Below are 13757 nucleotides of genomic sequence, written 5' to 3'. Positions count from 1 at the left end.
TACCCATTCCTTCATTTTGCTCTACTTTCAACAGAACTGAGGGAGGCTGCAAGGACTTGGCCTTAGCCTAACAAAAATAAAGCTGAGCAGAAAAGCAAGGGCTATGTATAAAAACACTGAAATAATTGTAAAATACTAAGAAAAACCTATTTAAAATAAAAGGACAATCTTGGCACAAGATTGTTACCAACTGATGATGAATAAATTTAGGCTGAACAATCTAAGCAGCTTCATCATGTTGAGGAATTTAGCACTAGAAGAGGCTTCTAATTAAAACAGTGAGGGGAAAAGGCTCAGCTGCTTTTAAGACAGAGCTCCATATGGCAATGTCTGTATGACATAAAGCCTACAAGAGCATGAAAATAAACTTGATGAATAGGCAGGTCCTTTCCTGTCCCATGTTCCTAAGAGAACAATACCTGTCAAGCAAATAACATCATTCTGATACAACCCAAAGATATAACCATCTGTCAGGCAGTACCCCAGAATAATTACAGCACAGAAAGCAAAGCCAGATATATTAATATCACAGCAGGACAAACTTTGCCAAGAATAAACTTCACAGAGTATAGTTTCATAAATATCTTAGACCCATAACCTCATTTCTCATAATTTCATGCTGCCTCTGCAGAAAGCACACCTCTCATGCAGTACTCACAAATCTGAAAGAGCTCAGGTTATTTGTCTCCATGCAACCAGGTACTCCTATGATCTGCACCCCGAGCATTCTGCACACACACAGCAGATCACCTTACCCCAAACAATATGACATCCAGTATGTTCAATGGGCCCTTGATTTGCTCCAACCCTTACTGTCTTCATCAGGAGGAGCCAGAAATGGCTTTGCTGTTAAAGGTTCAAATCACCACTTCTGCCCTCCTTAAACAGAAAAACTACAGCAATCATGAGGGTGTAAGAGAATTGGTTAGACATGAACAGTCACAGAAATAACACATTCTATTAGACTTTATAACTTGAAAGAGCAGACAGCCTTTCAGGCATACCAGCCTTTCAACTTGCTTTACATCCAGAGATACATCTCTATTCCTTACAAAACCGTTGTGGTTAAACCCATGGAAAGTTTTTCAGAACAATAATAAAACTTGTGTCTGAGCCATACAGTTTCTGTAAATTAATCTCAATCTGTATTTTACTTAGCTTTATTCTCTTAGCAAAGCACAGAGCATGCTAGCTGCAAGGCAGCACTACAGTCCATTTTCAGTTTGTTTATATCACACCACAGCATTTTCCTTCTATTTTAGTTCATCTGCTTATAACAGAATACCAGTGCTTTTTAACCCTGTCATCCAAACAGCATACATTCTTAATTCACTATGACAGCCCACAGATCTGATTCACAGTATATTCTAGGCATATGACTGCATAATTCAGACAGGTTTGAAAAAAGGTGTGCTGCAAGATATCACAAAAGACTTCCCATTAGCCCTGCTGAGAGTAAACAGACACATTTTACTTGACCTACCCTACTAACCTCAGCAAGCTGGTCCTTAGCAGCACATGCCAAGCTCAAATGACCACTTTCACATCTTCACTGCAACTCCACGTCAAGTCTTTGATCATTTTTCATCTGGAAGTACCAAAGAGATCTCTGCTTCCTGGCCTCCTCATAATCCACCACCTGATCTGCCTTGTACCACAAAGTAGCATACTCATCTCAACTTTAGCTGCATTTCTCTCCATCACATATAGAAAGGGATATATTGGATATTGCTAAGATAAATTGCAGTTAACTGTTTGTAGATCATTTTGATTTTTTACCATAGTCTTAGATAGCAAAATACAAAACTATAACTATATCATATATAGGGCCTCTGGCAAATTTTGACATTCAGCAGTCTGATACAAAAGTAAATAAACTGGAAGATGAAATCTACTTGAACTGGTTTTCATTTCTCTAAATTTTACAAAATTGTAAGTACACAAATTATTGAAGTATAATTCATTTTTGCAGAAGCTTACCTATAAAATGAAAAAAGTTACTGAGAATATTTTGTATCACAAAAGGTCTTTCCTTTAAGATAAGCATTAAAAGAGGAAACTGAACTCTTCAGAAACACTGTAAGCACACAAGAGGAAAAGCTGTCTATACAAAACTAACTTAGAGCATTCAGAAAATGTGCAGATGCCAAGAACTGCACCCATTTCAAAATACTCTTGCTTTGTGTCTTCTGCTTCTTCCAGACTGCACCCACAAACAATTTACAGAATTCCCTCCCAGATATTCTGGTTACTCTCTACACTTACCCCTGGTCAGTTTACAAGCAGCCTGAATTATTTTGCTGTCACTGCAATGACAGTAAAGGAATGCTGTGTCCCAAGCAGCACAGCCATTTTTTAGTATATTATTTTGAAACAATACTTTCTGAAATACTGTATTGGAACTATGACTAGGGCATCTCTGGAATAGTTGTTTATGCTAGGCCTCAGGCTGACAATCACAAAAACTTGCAGTTTTTATTGGCAAGGTTCTTCTTTCTTCATTTGTATTTAATTCCAAGTTTATAAAACCACGTAGGTAATTCTGGGAGCTGTTAAATCCCATGCCAAGTCATAAGCCAAAGACTCCCATGAAAACAGGTCAGATCAAGAACTCTCTGATAAGACATCAGCAACAGAGAAAGAAATCTGCCTCACGTTGACTGCCAGAACACAGCCCAGTTTAGCTACATGGAGGAAACATCCCAGCACCACTTAAGGAACTACTACAAAGAGAAGTCCAAGCCAGCCTGACAATACTGTTTGTTCTCTCTTCAGCATTGTCTAACAAAGAAAAGGGTACAGAGAACAAACTGTGCCCCATGACAATGCAACTTACTGATTGGGAACCACTGACCTAGGCTGTGGTACTACTACATCAATTCATGTCAGGGCTGAAGCCAGTTCCATACCTGGTGATCCAAACAGCTCATCCCTTGACCCTTTGGAAATAGGCCTTTAAAGTTTTTACCATCCATCCTTTGCTACAAGATTCCTGTATGATCCAGTGGATTAGCTGAGCTTTTCCTTTAGCTTTACTATTTCCAGGACTACTTCTCTGCTCCCTTCCAGCACAAGTTCAGAAAAAAATTCTCCTGAAATGGGCTGATTCTGCTAAAAGAATGGCAAGCATCTGACATTTTCCTTTCTGCACCTCATCACTCTCTGCTTTTTTTGCCTAGCCTGAGAAAGGTTTCACTGACGAGGAAGGTGGGGAAGACTCATTAGGGAGAGAGGCTTGATGCAACAATCATCTGAAACTCAAGGTCAAATGTCTCCCTTGGTAACAGCTGCAGATGCACACGTATACCCACACACATTCAGTCTTCTTGCAGTGAGGACTGTATTGTACTTAAACACATACATCATGAAAGAATTTCTTGTAAGTAGATGTGCATATGAAGAAGTCTATGCATAGAAACATCCAACCCCTCCCCCCCCCAAAAAAAGATTATCTAACTACAAAGAAGAGAAAATGTATCATTTCCCATGTGTTTGTAACTTCTAGTTTCTAGATTTGTGAGTCGATCCGCAACATGTAAACACTGGATTTGGGGTTACCTTTCCTATTATAACATCGTAAAAAACATCACAAGATTTAGCACAAGGTAATTAGACATTAGGCTTTCAGTCAGGCTGTGGCATGTTCTTACTTCTCCATTGGGAAGGCAGGCTGTCACACACACCCATATCAAATCTCATATCTCTAATCAAGCATTCAAGTGGGGAGATAACATCTTGGCATACTTCTCAAGAATGAGTTTTCAAGAAGAAGAGGTCGTATTATTACTTACAAATTCAAAACTATATATTATTTAATGCCTCTAAAAGCATTCCAAGAAGTACAGAGAGATCTATTTCTTTCTAAAGGCAGCAAAATATATACAGAGGAAGAGAGACATTCTCTTAATTTCCACTATTCAGGAGATGATATAAGGAACAACAGTAGGGAGACATTAACAGTTGTTAAAGCAGAATCAAAACCTAGCCCTGCTGAGAGAGGAAGAAGGTGACAATATGCCTTTCATTCGTGTGTGATGGCCAGCACATGGGCTGTAAGGCCCACACTAACTGGAAGGCACAAAGGGAAGGTTTAGCCCTTTGCTCACTGTCAACGCACACCTAAAAATAAAAATAAGGGAAATCAGCATTTGAATTTGACCTGCTAGTGAGTGAGAAGCACCCCAGTGCTAGGACAGGGATGAAGCTGTCTGGCCTCTGTATGAGGACACTGTCCTTGTGGCCTGGGAGCCAGGAGCAACAGAAGCATGCTGGAATCCTGCAGACAGGCAGCAGCCACTCCAACCACGCCTCTGCAGGCACTGGAAGAAAGACACACTCTTATTTTTATCCCACTGCTGAGTGACCTTATGAGCTGCAAATTAGTAATTAAACGAATACCTAACCATAAGTATCACATACAAGATGAGATTTGCTTTTAGACAACTGAGGATAACTAAATTTGTTACTCATATCTTTACAATGTGGGCAAAAGTAAGAAATCTCAATTTAAACATAGCTGCTCTGACACAGTAGAAACTGTTCATACAAACACACTGAACAGAAGGTCCAATTACTTAATTCTTCCCTGTTACTATGGTCTGTTAGTGCTAGACCATATTAATGTGCATGCATGTTTTCATGTCAGCAATCTGGAGATACTCCATTCATATTACCAAGGTGATTTTTTTCATGGAATCACAGAATGGTTTTAGTTGGAAGAGACCTAAGAGATCACCTAGTTCCAACTCCACTGCTGTGGGCAGGGATTCCCCCACTAGATGAGGTTATTTAAGACCTCATCTAACCCAGCCTTGAACACCACCAGGGATAAGGCATCCACTTTTGTTTTTTCTTCCTGAAGTACCCACCATCCCAAATGAACACCTTGTGAAAATATACAACACACCTCCTGGCACTGCATGTCACTCTAGACTTTCACCTGTGATGACAGCAGCTTTGTTTTAATAAGCTGCAGTGTTTTGATAAGTAATGCATGTGTCTGTTGAACTGATGCATGCATTTTAAATATTAATGCTGTATCAAAGCTAAATGAAAGCTTTAGAGAAGACAGAGTAAGTGATTTAATAAGGTAGGACATTTAACTCCCTGATGTAAGTTAGCAGCACTTAAAATGGTGAGCTCAGCCCTTGGATAAAGAAACCAGAATTCCTCTTGTTTTCTTTCAAGTGTAACTGCTATCACCCATAGGAAGTCAAGACAGCTATGTGTAATTCATTAAATAGTGTGGTAAAACTGAAAGTCTGAGGAGTAAAATACAAATTCAACATTAATGAAATGACATTTACTCCACAGCCATCACCAATTACACGTCCACCTACACAAAAAAGCTACAGAATTAAACATTGTGTTACAATTGCTGTCTGCCTCCATTCACAGAGCAGTTAAACAGAGTATTTACCTAAACCTATCTTCCTACAGGAAGCTTTAGTTCCAGACCATAAGAAAAAACTAACACCACCTCTGCTTTGCTGACCCAGAAGGGAAGCACTGGGGATAGAGTTACTGGTTGAGATGACCCATCTTCATATGACACATGTTGGTTTTGTTTCTCTGTACTTTTTTACAGTCAGTTAAGGTCATAAAAACCAACTAGAACTGATTTGGGTCACACATACCCCCTAGCCAACTCTTCTCTAAATATTAAAAGAAAAAGAGCATTTGGCAAAATTTCTTACATTCCCTTGGTGTTCTATGACTTATTAAATATAATTAGCAGATCAGCCAGTTTCTACTGTGAGAAAAGGTTACTCAGTTTGCAAACCTTTCCTAATAAGTATTACCTAAGACTCCTGTGCTGTGTGAAATGTATGGGTTTGTTTTATTTCTCAAAATCCAAATATTTGTCATATTAATGCCTGCACACTTTAAATCAAGTATCCACAAAAAAAAAGTATGTTTTACAGCTCTGCTAGAGTATCTTTCTGTATCTAAAATATTTAACATCTTCTTCCACAGCCATGTCAGCTAAAGAGTCTTCTTTTCAGACAAATTTCCATATTTGTTTCTAACACCCTTCTGTTCCCATCCCAACCTTTTTTTTTCTTTGTAAAGGTATTTAATAGTCTTAATGTATCAATGTGACCAAGTTTCATAAAAGGCCCTAATGAGAGGGAATCTTCATTATCTTCATTAAGTAATAAATGCATATGTCAAGAAATCAGGAGTTAAGATAATGTTTAATACAGTATATAGTGCTAGGAAGGTTTCTATAGCTTCTGGGAAGCAAAAGCCTCCACAGCTGGCACAATGAAGTTTTCAGCTTTTCTCCAGTTGCCAATCTGGTCATTTGACTCCCAGTAAGTCACTTGTCCCTTTTAACTTCCCTCCTCCAGTAACTGCCTTGTGAATCCTTCCCTTTGTGGCACTCAAACAAAACTTTGCACATCTAACTGCTCAGGAGGACATTCTCCCCTCCAGCTGCAGTCCAAAAGCTGCTATTCCCAGTGACAGTTTCTCCCTCAGTCTGGCTGACAGCATGCCCCCCATCCACTAGAAGCAGCATCTTTCAGCATCTCTAAACAGATGGAGACTACAACAGCATCCAACCATCCACATTTGCAAGTTGCAGCCATGACATCTGTCTTTTCTACACTCAGTACAAAAATGTGTTTGCTGGACAACTGATCTGTGTTGCCTCAGTACTCAGCTGCTGCACATGATTTTTGCTCTCCATTTTAACCACCAAGATTTCTTGAAGGCAGCCAGTCCTCCCTGGGAAGCACCCAGGGTGTCTCGCCAGGTCCCCCGGCGCAGACACATGACTCTCACAGCAGTCAGATGAGGGACCAAAGGCACCCTTCAGCACTTGGCTCAAAGCATGCCATTCACAGTTCTATCCTCTGAGGTTTGCTTGCCATTTTGATACCCTTGCTCAGACTGGTGGAGGCAGCTGGAAGGTGGTCCAAGTCACTGTCTGTATCACATTTCAAACACTCAACAAGCTTTTGAAGCAGAGAGTCACGCACTGCAGCTCAAGCCCTTTCAGTCTTGTTGGGCTGTAGTACTTGTAGTGCCATTTCAATACCAGGACAAAGTTTCTAGCACATATAATTTTGATCTTTCAAAGTCACAGATTTGGATCCTTAGAGAAGTAAGCAATCTTTGAGTAAGAAGCCTACAAGCTGTGGTACTGGATGTTCCCATGCCCACGGAAATTAAATGCTGGGACTGAAGTTACAGGTTAGCTCGATGTGTACTGGAGGTAACACAGATTTACTGAATCAGTTAACCTTGGAGACCAGGCAGCAAAAGGCTCATTTCAGGGTCTCCGGGATTCCCAGATGGCAAGAGAGCAGCAGCAGTGTGAGGACAGGGTGTGCCCCAGGCAAGACAGCTAACAAAGGGCTGCTGTTTGTCCTGGTGGGAGCAGCACTAACTGCCTCGGGCTGGTGGGAGGGAAAGCACTGAGGGAGGAGCAAAGTTTTTCAGATATGATTTAGAGTAGCGATTTCACAGCTTCGTTAAGCTTTAGCCTTCATTCACCTTAACTAGGCAGCAAGCTGTTCGGTGAGAGGTTGGTTTTGGTCACTTCTCCAGCCTTGCAAGTTTCAAGATGATGCAGCTCTGGCGTTCTCCCTTCCACACGCACACTTCAGTTACAATGCAATCCTAACACAGAAGTTAACTGTGTTCACAGCTTCCCAAATGACCCAGATTACAATGAGATAATTAACTGCTCATGAACAGCTTTTCACTGAAAACGTCTATCACAGTGTCTGTTTAGGCACTGAAAATCTTCATTACTGTATCTGTCAAATCTCTGAAGAAATTCAGGACTGTTTCTTTATATACAGAATTAGACCAGATTTAGTTCTTGTTTTCCAACTCTCCTGGACCGTGATAAATAAGCAAAGTTTTTCATCAGCTGAACTTGTAAGGTGTTTTTAAAACCACAAAAAACCCTCCCCATATGCCAGTTGAAGCTTCTGATTCGGTCACATCGATGTGTGAAATAAATATACTTCACTCTCATGTATAATTAGCAATGTCAAGTCTGTTTCTTTAGATAGCATTCATGGCATATTGTCTGTGAAACAGTAGCTCTGCACTTCGTATCCGAAACTACTTTGTTCCTCTCAGAACAGCTTCGCTGGCTAAACCAAGCTCAATCCACAAAACAATACATTATGAAAGCAATAAAGGTTCACTATGATCTTTTTATACCTGGATGTGTGTGTTCTCAAATTCTGAGACACAATTAGTAGCTCTGATGCAGTTTTACTCTATGCCTAAACTTGCTACACAATTTATGATGCAACATGTTTCAAAGTCAGTCCTTACTAACTGTTGGCTGTATTTGCAATACTTCCCTATTTGTTCAAAACTTCTCCTATCATACGTGATGAAATAACATAAGAAATTTTATTCATTCTTGACTCAAAAAAGAGGCTGTCTTTACAAGACAATAAAGCAGTACACAATTAGACAACACACAATACTTACACCACATAATGGTACAACACTTTCACAACTTTATTTATTAATACTAAACATGATATGAAATTATTATTGGTCTTTAATACTGACATACAGACATCTGTTCATTGCTCAGGGCAGCAGAAAACAAGCAACAGCCTAATTCAGTATCAGAAAATAATGAGCAAGGGTCATTACAAGGGAGTCCTACCTGGATAACTGTTTTCACTTCAACAGCAGCACAAGATAATGCATTTTTCAGATTGCCAAGCTGAGAGTCTATGGAATCTGAAAGAAAAGAGAAAGGGTAACAGTAATATGACATTCTAGTCAGTATTGGACATATTACATATTTGCACTTTTTTCCCTTTTAATTGTTAGGAAAATAAATTTAAATTAGTTAACTTCCAAATATCTGATTCTATATTAAACTCTGCAGAAACAAGAGAAGTCAAAAGACTTATTTTAGCTGGGGGGAGGGAGGATTTCAAATTGCATATTTATTCTGCCTCCACACTTGTCTGAGATAAATTGGTCTTAACATTAGAATTAGGCAAAATAATTATTTTTAAATGGGTACATGTAAGCTTTATCTAACATATCTGTTAGATATGTTAGTCATCTGTAAGACTTCAGATATATCATTCCATCTTATACATTAAAAACATGCAAATTCTGATATGAAGTTTTAGGTGTAAGCCTTCTACCACTGCACTGAATATGTCCACTTTGAAAAGCTCTTAAGTACCTGTGACTTCTTGTCTGTAGTAACAATGCTCATTTCTTTGCTTCCCCATAGCTAATTACTCTGCTTTGAAAGTTAGCAATAAGCTTTAGCCCATAGCTGGCTGTGCACACCAACACTGAGCAAATGTCCATTTTGCACTGCCTAGTGCTGCTACACACTGGGAACGCCCCAGGTCTCCCCTTGGCAATAAATGCAGAATTGGAGCAGCAGCCATGGAATCCACGTAGGGGCAGCCCTGGGGCGTGCATGGCAAGCACCTGACAGCCAAAGCAGGAGCAAGGCAGGCCTGTTCCTCCCATGTTCATGGGCCATCAACTCCTCTGCACACTGCAAACTACAATACAGTTCATCTCCCCAATTTATATTACATATAATATAACTCCTCTTTAATATAGTTTGTAGTTACAGTTTATGGACTGATTCAACTATTATCTTTAAATACTGATGTCACTGAGGATAGAAACCATGAGTTCATCCATCAGCTTTTTGCTGCAGGCTTATTACATCACTGACAAAAAAAAAAATAATAAAGATGTTGGCCACTGTAGCGATGTGATTCCAAGAGATTAAATAGACTGAAAACCCTTTTATATTAGCAGCTCATCTTTTCTTCAGAGCTTTCAACTGTGAGATAAGGTTGATTCTAGTCATGATTCATAATGTAGATTGACAAAACATTTTCAGGACAAAATCCTGAGCCTCATAAACTAGTCTGCTTAATGCTACTGCTTAAGAACACATAGAATCTGTTAGCCTACCAAGGTGTGGGGAAAATTCAAGTTGTGTTCTTTGGTAGTTAAGCATAATGAAAGCAGCTATCCAAGAACATCAACACTGTGCATATTCAGACATGCCTTATTTTTTATATCTGATGGGTTTCCCCTAAATGCAAGAGTGCCAGCTAAAAAAAAGAGCATGTCCATGTATCTATAATCTATTTCTGTCTTTGAAAACTCATTTGTCAAAGAACTTTACTGAACACTTCTCATGGTAATGCTCAAAAACAATTCAGTAAAACACAAAAACATGGCATCAGAGCTGTTCTCAGAACAGCCATATGGCCAAAATGACACAGGACAGAGTTAGTGGTCTGGGGTGTCAAGGGCTTTTAAGGATACTGCAGTGTAAGTTATTTGAAGTGTATTAAGTAATGTTTGTGCTCTATTTCTGTAATACAGAGCAAGGTACTATATTAGATAAGTATATGATATCACTTGTGATAGAAATGTCCACAATCCACTAAAAGCAGGTAAAAATAAATTCAGCTTTATTATTGTACCTCTAAGTCTAAAATTAGGAGGACACAATTTAATATACTCCATCTTTTCTTTACCAAACAAAAACCAGCAGCAAGCAGGAGATGAGGTCAGGAAGAATACACACACCATAGCCTGGGATTAAACTGCATTAGCACAGCTATGTGGGAAGCTTTCATCACTCCTACACATAATTCATGTAGTTCTAGATGGTCAAACTTGCTTAACTCACTGCAACAACTTTCCAAAACATTCTCTACAAGGCAACTAACAGACACTTTGCTAGCAGCAAGACTGGATTTTTTTCCTGCTTCTACTCATTATCATAGCAAGTTCCACAGTAAATTTTAAAAAAGTAGAACTAGTTTGGAGGGAAGACACTACTGAATGAGTTTTATAGATCCATTCTGCTCCCTTCCACATGCTAGAATTAATTGACAGACTCACGGGTGGCCCAGGTGGTTGCCACACAGAACGGGAAGATTCCGTGCAGGAAAGCAGAACTAAGGCTGGAGTTTCAGGGAAAGGCAACATTGCAACATCATAAGATGGGAGTTGCAGCAGCTTTAACATCATCTTCGTGAGAAGCACAGTACTCCTGCAAGGCACTCGGGAAAGGACTGGAAGTTGCCACTTAGAAAACATACTTGTGACCATTTCCTACCAGGTGTTTGGATGTTAACAAAAATGCAAATAAACTTCCAAAGTAATAGCACATTCCTTAGCCTGCTTTTTCTGTACCTGGTATTGACTTTCGCACTGTACTCTTAAAAACTCACAGCTCTGACACGTGCCTACTTTAAAATCTAGCTTCCTATCGACATGCTACTACACAGAAAACATTTCATTACAAACACAAAAATGCAATACTGACTCAGGTTCAAGGTCCATCTGACACAGTATCCTGTTTCTAATAAGTACTGCCAGTGGGTGCACAGAGAACAAGAAGAGAGCAAACATACAGCTACCATTCCTTGATGTACTTTGCCAGCTGACAGCAATCTGCAGCTCCGGGATTTCCCACCTCCCTTTAAGTGTACACATGTAAATATAAACACATTCACAGTAAAGTCCAAACCTAGCCAATGTCTGAAATAATTTAAATCAAGTCCTCAGCATTTAGGTTACTGCTTTATTCCTTTTCATAAAGATGAATAAACTGGCACAGTTGAAACTGATGACTCTCATTCACTCATTTCCTAGCTCTGCATGATTAAATCACAAACCCTAAATTTACTGTTGCTTTAAGACAGCTTTTAGGAGCCACATTCAGTCACACACCCTGAATGCAAAAAATCTTAATCCAAACAAGGACATCTAGCAAAATCCTAATGTTAATTCTAAGTGAGATTATAGATTTGATCATCCACATCAATTAAGGACAAAGAATACTTTCAGTAAGTGAATAACCTAGTAGTAAATTAAGCAAGGTATTTCTATAAAAATGGCTAAGATATAACATCCCTGCATAAAAGAGACCTGATGGATGAGAATAGTTCATACCAAAATTTGAACTACTATATTTTAAAATGATCACCTACAAAGCAACATGCCGCATTAAAAGGCTCCTGATCTAAGTAAACTTAAAATAAGAACTCCAGACCTCATCCAAAAAACCTAACTGTAAAAAACAAATTCTGAATTCAGCTACCAAAGATAGCCATGAGGTCTAATGATGTTGATCACCACTGTCCAGACTGTTTAGTCTTCCTCAAAGGGAAGAATTCTGGCGCTGGGTGATATGGTTTAGTGCTTTAGGAGTTACAGTGATGGTGTTGATGCATTCACGGTTGGACTTGATCTTAAAGCTCTCTCCCAACCTTGCCGATCCTATGATCACTGAAAGCTATTGCCCCTGAAGTCACTCTACAGTTTACTCAGAGGGAATAAAAAGCAAAGATATGACAGGCTGTTTAGGAAATCAAATCAGTTAAGAAGCTCTGGAAGCACAGAAAGGCACGTTGTTAAAAACACGGGTAAAATAAAAGGAAGCTAGGAATTCAGAAGGGAAAGCACACAAGTAACATGCAAAGGCACCTACTGCTCTTCCCAGCTCTTTCCTCAAATATCATCTACCTTCTCCACATGCAACACGCCAAATTAATAGCTATTTATTGCTCCACGCAGATTAAACGTAGGCATTAACAGCAGCTGGCCTCACAGGTGAATTAAGTTATTACCAGCCAATTCATAAAAACGCCTCCTGTTCCCGATACCCCATAAATTGAAGTTGATAGGTCTCCAGAGCCCGGCTGCGCAGCCCGGTGTCCCTTAATGGCTCGGTCACATCCATTACTTGCCAGAGCGAGCTCTGCGCAACGAATCCGGGCAGCCCGGCAGGTTTTAAAAGCCCGAGCACTCGCCGTGATTAGATCCACCGGGAGCTCCCCCGCCCGCTCCGGCGCTGCCCGCGGGGGGGCTCGGGGAGCCGGCGCTGCCGCACGGAGCCGCCCGCCCCGGAGAGCCCCGCGGGCACGGCAGCGGCTCCAGGGGGCTCCCCGGGGAGGCGGCGGCGGCCATCTCGGAACCGGCGCCTCCCCGCGCCCCCGGCACCGAGCGGCTCCAGCCCGGCACCTGCCGCATCCCCTCGCTCGCCCGCCGAGCCCTCCCGTGGAAAATCCCTCCGGCGCACCGTTAGCGCCTCGGAGCCCCCCGCCGCGACCCTCGTCAGCTCGCGGACCACCGCGGGGCTGCTGCTCGTACCTGCGGCCGGCTCTGACGCGCGAGTGTGGGTCAGCTCCGTCTACCCGCGGCTCCGCTCGCCCCGGCTCCGCATCGCCGCCGCCGCGCTGGGCCGGGCCGGGCGCGCCGTGCGCCGCCCACCGGGGCGGGGCCCGAGGAGCCCAACGGCCGCGCGCCCACGGCCCGCCCGCTCCCAGGGCCCGCGCGCCATTGGCTGGCGGCGGGAGGGGCCGCGCGGGGCCGGGCCGCCATTGGCCCGCGGCGGAGGCGGGGACCCGCCCGCGGGGGGCGCGTGACGCCCTGTGGCGGGGCTGGGCCGCGGGTCCCGCGCCGGGAGCCCCTGAGGGATGAGTCCCCTGAGGGATGAACCCTCCTGAGGGGTGAGCCCCTCTCCGGGATGAGCCCCCTCACGGCGGGGCTGCCGCCAGGGCTGCCAAAAATTCATTACGGCTCTGCCCGAAAACGAATGCGAAGCTCTCCACGCAGTTACCATTTGTGTTGCTAAGCTTCTTCCTATTTTTGTTTATTTATTATGCCAATGTATTTCAAGTCTTTGAGTTAGAACACCTTTGCATGCACATATTTTCCTCTCTAAAAATTTGCTAAATTTTTTTGCTGGATATATGAACTCTCAA

General features: G+C 41.8%; 1 protein-coding gene across 1 annotated transcript in view; it reads right to left on the bottom strand.

Moving 5' to 3' along the window:
- MPP7 (MAGUK p55 scaffold protein 7) overlaps positions 1 to 13243 on the bottom strand; it is a 146704-nt gene extending 133461 nt beyond the window's left edge. The window contains exons 1-2 of the mRNA XM_059481294.1: positions 13144 to 13243; positions 8648 to 8724 (exon numbers count right to left, since the gene is read on the bottom strand). The gene's annotated coding sequence lies outside the window, so the exon portion shown is untranslated. The remainder of the gene's footprint in view (positions 1 to 8647; positions 8725 to 13143) is intronic.
- Between the last annotated feature and the right edge of the window lie 514 nt (positions 13244 to 13757).

This window comes from Ammospiza nelsoni, chromosome 1, assembly GCF_027579445.1.
Source record: "Ammospiza nelsoni isolate bAmmNel1 chromosome 1, bAmmNel1.pri, whole genome shotgun sequence".
In the NCBI taxonomy this organism is placed as follows: domain Eukaryota; kingdom Metazoa; phylum Chordata; class Aves; order Passeriformes; family Passerellidae; genus Ammospiza; species Ammospiza nelsoni.
The sequence above is the reverse complement of the archived record's forward strand: the minus strand, read 5'-3'. Positions and strand labels throughout refer to the sequence as shown.